The sequence below is a fragment of the Apaloderma vittatum genome, unplaced genomic scaffold (assembly GCF_000703405.1).
Source record: "Apaloderma vittatum isolate BGI_N311 unplaced genomic scaffold, ASM70340v1 scaffold7625, whole genome shotgun sequence".
Classification (NCBI taxonomy): domain Eukaryota; kingdom Metazoa; phylum Chordata; class Aves; order Trogoniformes; family Trogonidae; genus Apaloderma; species Apaloderma vittatum.
In genome coordinates this window covers 24,295-34,089 of record NW_009718697.1, presented here as the reverse complement: position 1 = coordinate 34,089, position 9,795 = coordinate 24,295, and positions in this window count along the sequence as shown.

The window sequence follows — 9,795 nt, the reverse complement described above, 5'->3', positions numbered from 1 at the left end:
ACTCCTACACTAAAGAAGTTCTTCCTAATATCTAACCTGAGCCTCCCCTGGCACAACCTGAGGCCCTTTCCCCTTGTCCTGTCACTCGCCATTAGGGAGAACAGACTAACCCCCACCTTGCTACAACCTCCTTTCACGTAGTTGTAGAGAGCGATAAGGTCTCCCCTCACCAGGGAAGGTTTAGGTTAGATATTAGGAAGAATTTCTATTCTGAAAGGGTTGTCAGCCATTGGAACGTGCTGCCCAGGGAGGTGATTGAGTCACTGTCCCTGGAGGTATTTAAGAGACAGGTGGATGTTGCATTGGGGGGAATTGTTTAGTAGGTTGATAGGGCTGGGACAAAGGCTGGATTCAATGATCTTCCAGCTGATACAATTCTATGATTCTATGAACATGCTCTGCATATCCAATACGTCTGTTCGCTAGCAAATTATGTCTCTGTGCAGCCTGGAGAGCGAGCAAGGAGGAGGCAGATCATGCTGAGCATATGACATAAAGGAGATGCTGTCAGATGGTTCCCACCATCCAGACCTCCCAACTGACGGGGTGCATCCCCCCAGGGCTCTGCATCTTTTGCAACCCAACAGCCCTATACCCAGACATACAGTGGGACTTCATAAAGCCTATTTGGGGGCTGAAGCACACTCAGTGCCAGGCTCAGACCTTAAAATCTTGACCAGAGGATGGGAAGGTTTAAAAGATGCCATGCCTCGCAGCTCAGAGCAATTGTCAGACACAGAGGCGCAGGAGAGGAGCCTGTGGGAAGCACCAGCCCCTCTGCAGTGCCAAGGAAGGGCTGGTCTGAACAGCAGATCCTCCTGAACAGCACTCTTGTATTGGGAGAGATGTGTCTGTTCCAGAAGGTCATGTAGAAGACTTAAGAAGTCCAACTTTGGACTGTAAGGAGAACTTTGTAGCTGCTGTGACAGGAAGAAGAGCAGAGGCAGGGACCACCTCCCTGGTTCCACTTGTTGCCTGCTCAAACATGAGGTATGGCAGGGAAAGCAGCAGTAGCAGGAGAGCACATGTCTCCAGAGAGCTGGCTGAGGGCACTCGATTACTTTTACTCAGTCCCTTGGCCCATGGCAAAAAAAGGGTATACTGCCATGACATGAGCCACTGGAGAAGGACAGATGCCTTTTCTGATGCTGAACTATTAAACCTGCATTTGCATAGTCAGCTGTTCCAATGCTTCAGGTTCACACCATCACCGGCAGTGTATCAGGGGGCTTCCCAGAAACCCCACGGTCTGATCTGCCCTGGAGCCACAAGAGCGACTGTGCAAAGACTCTGTTCCAGGGCCAGGACCACACAAAGCAGGTGGATCCAGGATGGGGTCCTTGGGAAGCAGTGTGCAGATTTCCAAAACATCTGCCCTAAAGTCAGAAGTATAAGACTGTAGCAAGTACCCAGTATCCCAGAGCCACCCTGCTCCCTGCAGCAGCCACTGCAAAACCTAGAGCAAGCTCCTGCAAATGGTCCTCCCTGCAGCGATGCTGAGCCAGTTCCCTTGTCATATTTTGGTGTTGAATCTGTAGGTGGCAGGAGCAGAATCAGTTCTGCCTTGTGAGGTATTTCTCCCAGCCAGCAGTCTGCATAGCTCCAGGATGCTCATGCAAAGACCCACGGTTGAATTTGCCAGCGGCAGCTCCCACCACATGAAAGGCGCTTAATCCTGGCGACTGTGCAAACTGTGATGCTGCAAGTAGAGAGGAGGAAAACAGCTCATGATGTCTTATCCTCCACATCCCTAGGGCTGAAATGCCCATACTGACATGTCTGAAATCAGGAAAGATGCTAAGTGGATGTGTTATTTGCTAGCGATCAATTGTAGACCTGTGTAAACAACTGATCTCCTACTGAATTCGCTTCTTTATTACGCAATTTATTAGAGGATCCTTCAGACAACTCAGCTGGATTTTACTAGGACTTCAGTATTCGTTCTGCCCTTTAGAAAAAAGCAGAACTGCAAAGTGGAAGGAAAACAGCACATTGTTAACGTGACAGAAACCCTCTCTTTCTCCACGAAAACTTATGGCTTCCCACAGACCCACCCCCTCCAGCAGCACAGCGCCCATGCCTCACCAAGGAGGCACACCTGCCCCAGCCAAGTACCCACGCACACAAGCTGGTCTTCACTGCGGAAATCCGAGTGGAGGTATCACTGTAGTTATACTTAACGCCAAGGGAATCACTTCAGCTTTCCAAAAACGCCACAGTGAGGAAAACAGAAAAATCACTGCTATTTTAGATAACTCCAACGCTGAAGTTGCAGAGGTATGTGAAAACTGTGTATCTGAAAACAAGGGTCTGTCTCAGGGCATGTTTGATGGGCTGCTTTCTTGTTCGTTTGTTTTTCCAAAAGTGAACAGTTTCAGCGTAGGTAACTGGATGTGTAAACCAATGGCAAATATTATCTCTGGCACAGTGAAACATCTGAATATGGGAAACACACGTGCCTGCAGGAAAGCACAGCCCCTTTGGAAAAGTAAAGTCACTGAACAGAACTTTTTCTGTTTAGCTTAAAGCAGGACTGATGCATACTTAAGGCACCAAACCTGAGATTTTTTAGAAGCTATCTAAATAATAGTATTGACCTCCCACTGTGAAGTCCATGGTAGTGTAGGTTGCTTGAAGGACTTAATTTCTCTTAATGCTTGAAAATTCCCTACAGGGGAAGGCAGGCATTTGCTTGCCACGAATGTACCACTGGCACACAAGAATCTCTGAAATTTCAGGTCTTAAGAGGCTTTAGACTTACCTTTTCTCACCTAAAAATTGTAGCCTTGTAGCTCAGCCATACTCATAGCAGACCTCAATCTTGTCAGGCTGTGAACCTACCTTTGCTTGACTTCAGCCATCTCTGCAAAATTAATTAAGACGCATCACCTGCACCTGCAACTTACTATAGGACTGGACACACTGCGTAGCTTGCCCCAGCTGCAGCAGCAAAATTTTCTAATGGCCAGTGTCTGCTTTCACTCTGTGGATTTGAGCATGGTTTTTTTGGTGCTATTGCCTCACTCCTTTAGCAAAAGTTTTGTTTAGCTTGTGCAGTTGTGTGGTTCTCCATTCCTAAGAAATCTTGTTGTTTACAAACAAACAGTAAACCTGAGTCATCATGTTATAATTAACCCTGTGGGGCTGAAACATACAAAGGTCATCCCCAATGTACCCAAGAACAAGACAAAAGGAATTGCCTGCTATCAACAGAGCATTTCTCCTAGAAAAAGACATGGGATGCCAATGAGGAATGCACAGGAAGGGCTAAGGCCAGATGTTGATGAAATAACTAGTGCTAGAAATAAAGCATTCTATTTTTTAGGGTAAACATCTTATTCTTTTCCTTTTGTCACACTGGAGGAGTCAGCAGAGAAGCAAAGCTATGCTCACAGATGAAGCCAGAACACATCCAGTCTCTTGGGCTCTGAGCAAACATATGCTTTTGGGTTCACACAGGGGCTGGCGGCAGCACTGCTGCTGTGTAGACAGGCTCCACCCTGGCACCCTCTGTAATTCTTTCCTCTCAGTCCTCTCAGCCGCATGCACCAAGCTCTCCTATACAGGCTTCAGGAAATTTCTGTTCATAAGACTCAAGGAACTTCTGAGTGAAGGGTAGAAGAAAAAATGCCTGACTGCACATGTTGAACTCTAGTGACTTCCTGGGAGAAAGGGCAGGGATGGGTCCAGCAAGAGGCCAGAGGTGGGAGCCAGGTGGATGTGTGCCTTGTCCTGTGTGTTGTCCTGTGGGAGTCATGAAAATGGCCAAGTTAAGGGATGCAAAGGTCCTCCAGTGTTCTGCAGAGCTGCATCTTAATTTCACATTCCTTAATAAGTGCATGGTCTTTTACCGTCTCCTTGCTTGTGAATTTTTGCACAAATATCAAATACTTATGCTAGAAAAAGTGCTTTTGGAAAATGCATTTGCATTTCAGTCTATCCATGGAAAAGAAGTATTAAATGCCATTATGCATCACAGCAATAGATCTTCTAGCCTATGTTAATCTTCCAGCAAATGCTGATCTTTCAGCATAAGTAATCTTCTAATACTACTTGCATGGTACTGAAATTAAAGAATGCATTTATCATTTCTCAGTTGAAGTAGACACATTACGCTTGACAGCAATGGAATTAGAAGCTGAAGCTCCTCTAATTTTATTTACCATACACAAGATGCTTATCATATTAAAGTTGCCATTTCCAACTATTCCTCCAGGTAAAACTCAAACTTTACTTTCAAGTTATTGTTGGTATCAGCTCCTTGTGAACTGCTGTCGCTCAGGATGAATTTTATACCTTCCTCCAGGAGTCTAAATAAATGCAGAACAAGTTTTCTTCGAAGCTGCTGATATCTTTCTTCAGACAGGAAACCTCTCAGAGCAGATCTTGATTCAGTATGTGAGTTTAAGTATTTAACACACTGACCAGATGAAGTCTGTGGCATTTATGGTGGGGTACAGGAATACTGTTGAGAGATTGCTCTTTTCTATGAAAATGTGCCAAGAATGCCACCCCTGAGACCAGTGCTTGACAGTGCAGGCAGGCATTCTTTACACTACCCAGGACCAGATGATGGCTCAACTTCACCATGGGTGAAGCAGCCTGGGCTGAACAGCCTCATTTACTGGGGACTCAGAGCCTTGGGACAATATAGAAGACTGCACTGCCAGGAAGCTTTGGCTGTTTAATCTATTCGTCCTCCTCCTACTGCAGGCAATTGTGTCTGAGTTGTCTCCACTTTAAAATGCGTGCACATCTGTACCGAAGTCAGGTCAAGTCACCACAGCCTGGACACGTGCAGTACACAGCCCTGTGATCTACCTTCTCACTCCTTTGCCCTTTGCTTTCTCCTGCTGTTTTCAGTCATGTGCATCCTCACCCTGGTTCAGAGACTCCTGCGGTTCAGGTGTCCTCTTACCCTTTTCTCTTGCTCTAAGATGACAACACCAGGGTAGATTACTTGCTTCTGCTTCAAGTAGCGGATCACCTGTTGTTATGGGGTAGCAGTTAAAAAGCAGCAGAGGCAGAGCCTGTGTGCTCCTGGAGTGGGAAAGCAGGCGGCAGTATCCCAGCTTGAAACAAGAATAGCTGCACAGCATGTTCCCCATCAGAGCTTAGGGAAATGAGCTGCGTGCCACTGCTGCTCTTCCAGCCCCAGCCTCATCGCCAGCTGTGAGCCCTGCCTCAGGCATCATCAGCTCTATGAAGTCAGATGTCCAAAAGCAGCCCCTTTTCTGCAGCATTCACATACAAAACACACAAACACATGCAAAATGATTAGCATGGCACAATTTGGTTTATAAAAACGACCTGTGTGGCACAAGTGTGGAATGGATATGAACATGTCCTTCTGCCAGTAGATGGCAATCAAAACAAACATAATTACTTCTGATAAATAACTCTACTTGTAGTGAGGTGCATTTTATTGAATGCACACAGCTGCCAACCATCCTTGGAGAGTGCACAGCAGAGGGCTAGATGCTCCTTGCACCCTAGCCTCCTGCCCCCTGTCCACAGCCCTGCCCACTATCAGAAGGGCTGGCGAAGCACAGCCATCTCCCTGTCACCTCCCATCCTCTTCTCTTAGCAGGATGGAGAGGATTATCACCTACTGTCGAGCCCACAGGGCCAATGGCAGGCCAGGAATAGCTACCTGCATTAGGAAAAGCAGAACACAGAACGATTCCCTTTTGCCTGTCCCCCTTAGCTGAACTCCTAGGAAGATTTTATAGTCCTAGGAAATCCCCAGATGCCCTTTTTTGCACCTAGAGATGATAAACTGCAGCTCAGCTCCCCATAGGAGATATGCTCCTCATGACACCCCCACAAAGGAGTTAAAATACAGAGGTCTGAAAGTGTCACATGCCTTGCACATGTGAGGAAGCAGCTGGGCACAGAAGCAGATGAAGAATTTCCAGGTCTAATAGGTGTTAGGCTCATGCTGGTAGGACTAGCAGAAAAGCTTAGTGAGAAGTGGAAGTGGGAGAAGGAAAAGCTAGGGCAGCTTCCACGGTGAAGCAAGACAGCTGTGAAAGAAACATGTTGGTAATAAAACTACTGCATTCATCCTTGGTTTCAGAATGAGTCAGTGAGGGCAGTTTAGCCATCACATACAAAAAAGAGAGTGAAATGACACAGAACATGCACTGGTTCAACAACCTTAATTCAATCTGTTGAAACATTTGCGGGAGTACAGTTCTGACAGATCATACATGTCTATAATAAACCTGGCACCTGCAGGGTGAACCACAGCTAGGATGGAAGCAGAGCAGGCATGCAGCACGGAAGGAGGGGTTGTGAGACATCACAGCTGCTCACTGCTGCATGCTGACTGCTTCTGTCTCTGCTTTGCTGAAGGTCAGTTTTCACACAAAATCTGCTGGATCCATTGCTTTAGAAACTCAAGAAGCCCAGCGGAAACTGGCCCAGTGAAGTCTTGGAACCAAAGATAACACAGAAAGCTCTTTCACACTCCATTAACTGCTACTGCAAAGGCAGTCAACACCACTTACCATTTTTGAGCTTCACAATGTAAGTGACAGGACCTAGCTAGCAGGGATCCAGAGAGGAGCAGACCCAGTGGACATACTAAGCTCAAACAGGGGAAACTCCGCATTTCACAGCACACCATGCTCCCAAATTAACAAGCACCTAGTAAAACCATGTCTCCTGATTTCTCCCACATTTTCTGAGGCAATTCCATTCTACTTCCTACACAAGTTGTTCCTCAAACACAATATTCCCCTTCCCAAAGCCAGCAAGTTTTAGGCTGGTACTCAAATTCAAAGTGATGTAGGTCATTTCATTTCACACAGGAGAAATAAACAGATTTAGAAGCTGAAATCTTAAATCTTTGAAGAGGCTTGTCACTTAAATTAGCTTCCTGAGCAAGCTGGATGAGCTATCCCTTTATGTTTCACCTTGCGTATTAGAAGGATGCCGTATACACTGCATATTGTTTGGCAGGGGGGTAGCACACTGACAATCCCATCAGAGTGCAAATTGGAGAGGGCTTCTACTGTCTTGCGGCTCATCAAAACCAGGCAGAAGGAAGCAAACAGCAAAGTTCAACTGAAAATGGCCAAGTGAGGCCTTACTAAACATGAGCTTCCCAAACACCCACACAGAGGTAATTACTTAACTCTGCCAGCAGCATGACACACCAGAGAACTCCACAGCCATTCTTTTGTGTGTGACAGACCTTTGATTAGAAGTCACCTCAGAAGTACAGCCAGCACTATTTTACATATTACAGGAGCTGAAAAAGGGTCCTTCCAGTTCAAGTCTTCACCTACCTAAGTGCTGTGTTTCCCCTTCTTCAGTGTTTTTTGCTCAGTTCTGCCACAGAGGGTAAAAATCTTCCAGAAGTGCAGCGATGAGGTAGGACAAATCATACCATCTTCAGCACTACAGGCACTGAACTGGATGCTGGAGCGCAGACGTGTAAGGCTTCAGCTCAGATCGATGCAGACTGCTCTGCACACCACAGTACACATTGCATTTCTACTGTCTTTTCTTAATCCTCCATTCAGTCTTGCCATTTTGTTTGCCCTGCTTGATATGAAACTCAAGGCCATGCTATTGCTTCATAACATGTTCTGCCTACCACGTGTGATTCCTTACTGACTCATGACAGCTTGACACTGAAGGATTTCCATCTGCTGTGGACCAGGAAGATGCAACCAACTAACACTATCCTTCTTTGCTACAGTAGTAAAGGACTGCAGGTAGGCATCAATAAAATTTTCAGCAGCTTTATACATTAAGAGTAAACAGATTAACAACAAAAGTAGCATCATGTTCTGTACGGGACAGAGGGAGAAAGATTATTCAGTAAGAACATGGCAGAAAACCTATCTTGATATTCTTATGAACCCATCAGACTATTTCAGGTAGTAAGCAGAATATGAAAAACATTACCAATGACAATCGTGGTTTTCCCTGACAGAACTTAGCTTCCTTCTCAGCTTGTTAAGGCTTCTGTTTCCTGCCCCCATCCACCTATGCTCTTGCCCATCTATTCTCCCACATCCTCCCTGTTTTCCACCCTCCTCCCTGGTGATCCTCTGTGGTAATCCTACACTGCTATGATTTTTTTTTTTAAATAAACTTCCTCAATGTCACCAGGTGGGGCTTGTTCTCAACCGCAGAAGACCCCATTTACCCTATTCTTCTTTGAGAGTCAAAAGATGTTTTGGGGCACCTTGTTAGTGCTGTCCCAGAAGCAACTGCCCCTTGGCTCCAGCATTCCCTTATAGATGCCCCAGATATCTGCAGTCCTCCATCACACTATGCACCCTCCCCTCCCTACAGCCGGCTCATTCCTCCTTCCTGCCTCGGCCTTGTCCACTTGCTCTCCTTCCCTTTGATTACTGCCAGGCACCTAGGCAAGAGCTTCCTCTGGGGGACAAGATGTCATTGCACCAGGTCCTGTGCAAGAAGCCCTCGGAGTCCAATACAGGCAGCAGTCAAAGGAATTCAGCTGCCAAAGCACAGAGCACGCTGTACAGGCTCCACTCCAACAGTAGAAGAGACATTTCACTTGGTTTCTAAGAGGTCCAGTCAACCTTAACATACTAACGAGATCCATTTCTTCAAAGCTTGCATATTGTTCTGAAAGAGGCAGTGGAAATGCTTTGGGTATTCAGATAATTTCTCCCTTGCCAAAAAAAGAAACACACAGATTCATTTTGTTGGTTTTAATTGATCACTGGTTAAATCATAATACATTTCAAAGCAAAATATTCTGGTCAAGGACATTGTGCTAAACATTAAATCTACTTTTAAACAAGGCTTAATTTGACTATATTACCTTTATATATATACAGGTATAATTTTCATTTCGCTAGTAGCAAAATTACTCAGGACATTGCATTTCCTAAAAGATGGCAAAAAAATAGGATTTTAATATCTGTTCTGTCCTTCCGCATGCCCCAAACCAGAAAAATCACAAGTATAGAAAGTACAATCACAGCTACAGGTAAGTACAATAAGGACCTCAGAGCAGTCAAGTCCTTATCAGAGATAACAATCGCATCTGTAAGTCTACATTGCAAATATACAGTACATTCCACTAAAGAGTTTTTGGGTGTTCTTACAATGCCTCTTAATCCCCTTTTTGGTAATAAAAGCTTCTATGACAACACGTATCCTTCAGAAATGACTGAATTTGTATTTTTAGAGCATATTTCAGAAGCTTAATGCAGTCTAAACTGCAGCCTACAGTAAACTCACCCTAATAGAGAGCAAGCAAGCACTGCAAGATTCATCAGATCACAACCACAGCTCAGCCGAGTCACCCTTTGCTTCTTGTCACTGAGCATCTGGTAGTACCGCGCTACTCTGCACGAGGGACAGGCTCAGAGGGTGGGAAATGATACATTCCTTCTACAGCTTTCGCAGGTCAGTCACCTGCAAGTTCTTAACAGAAAACGTCAACTGGCTTGTAAAGCACAGGCAACTATACAAGACTAATCTGAACTTACAAAGCATACATTACATTGCAATTGTTAGGTAATTAAGGACACAGCTAAGGAGCAACAAGGTTTCTACGCCACCCCTAAAATATTCCAGTGAGCAGCAGGTAACGCAATGGCCAATGACTGCGAATGTACTGCTGCTGCTGGGGAAACTGCAGCTTGGCCCTGGGAGAGGGAATGGTGCGTGTAACCCAGCACACCCAGAGGGCAGCCAAGATTTCAGTTGCACTCAAACTCTGCTTTGTTTCATGCAAAATATTAATCCTGTGCATGCAGCGTTGTGGTGCAGTCTGCATTCAGTAAGGAAATGTTACTC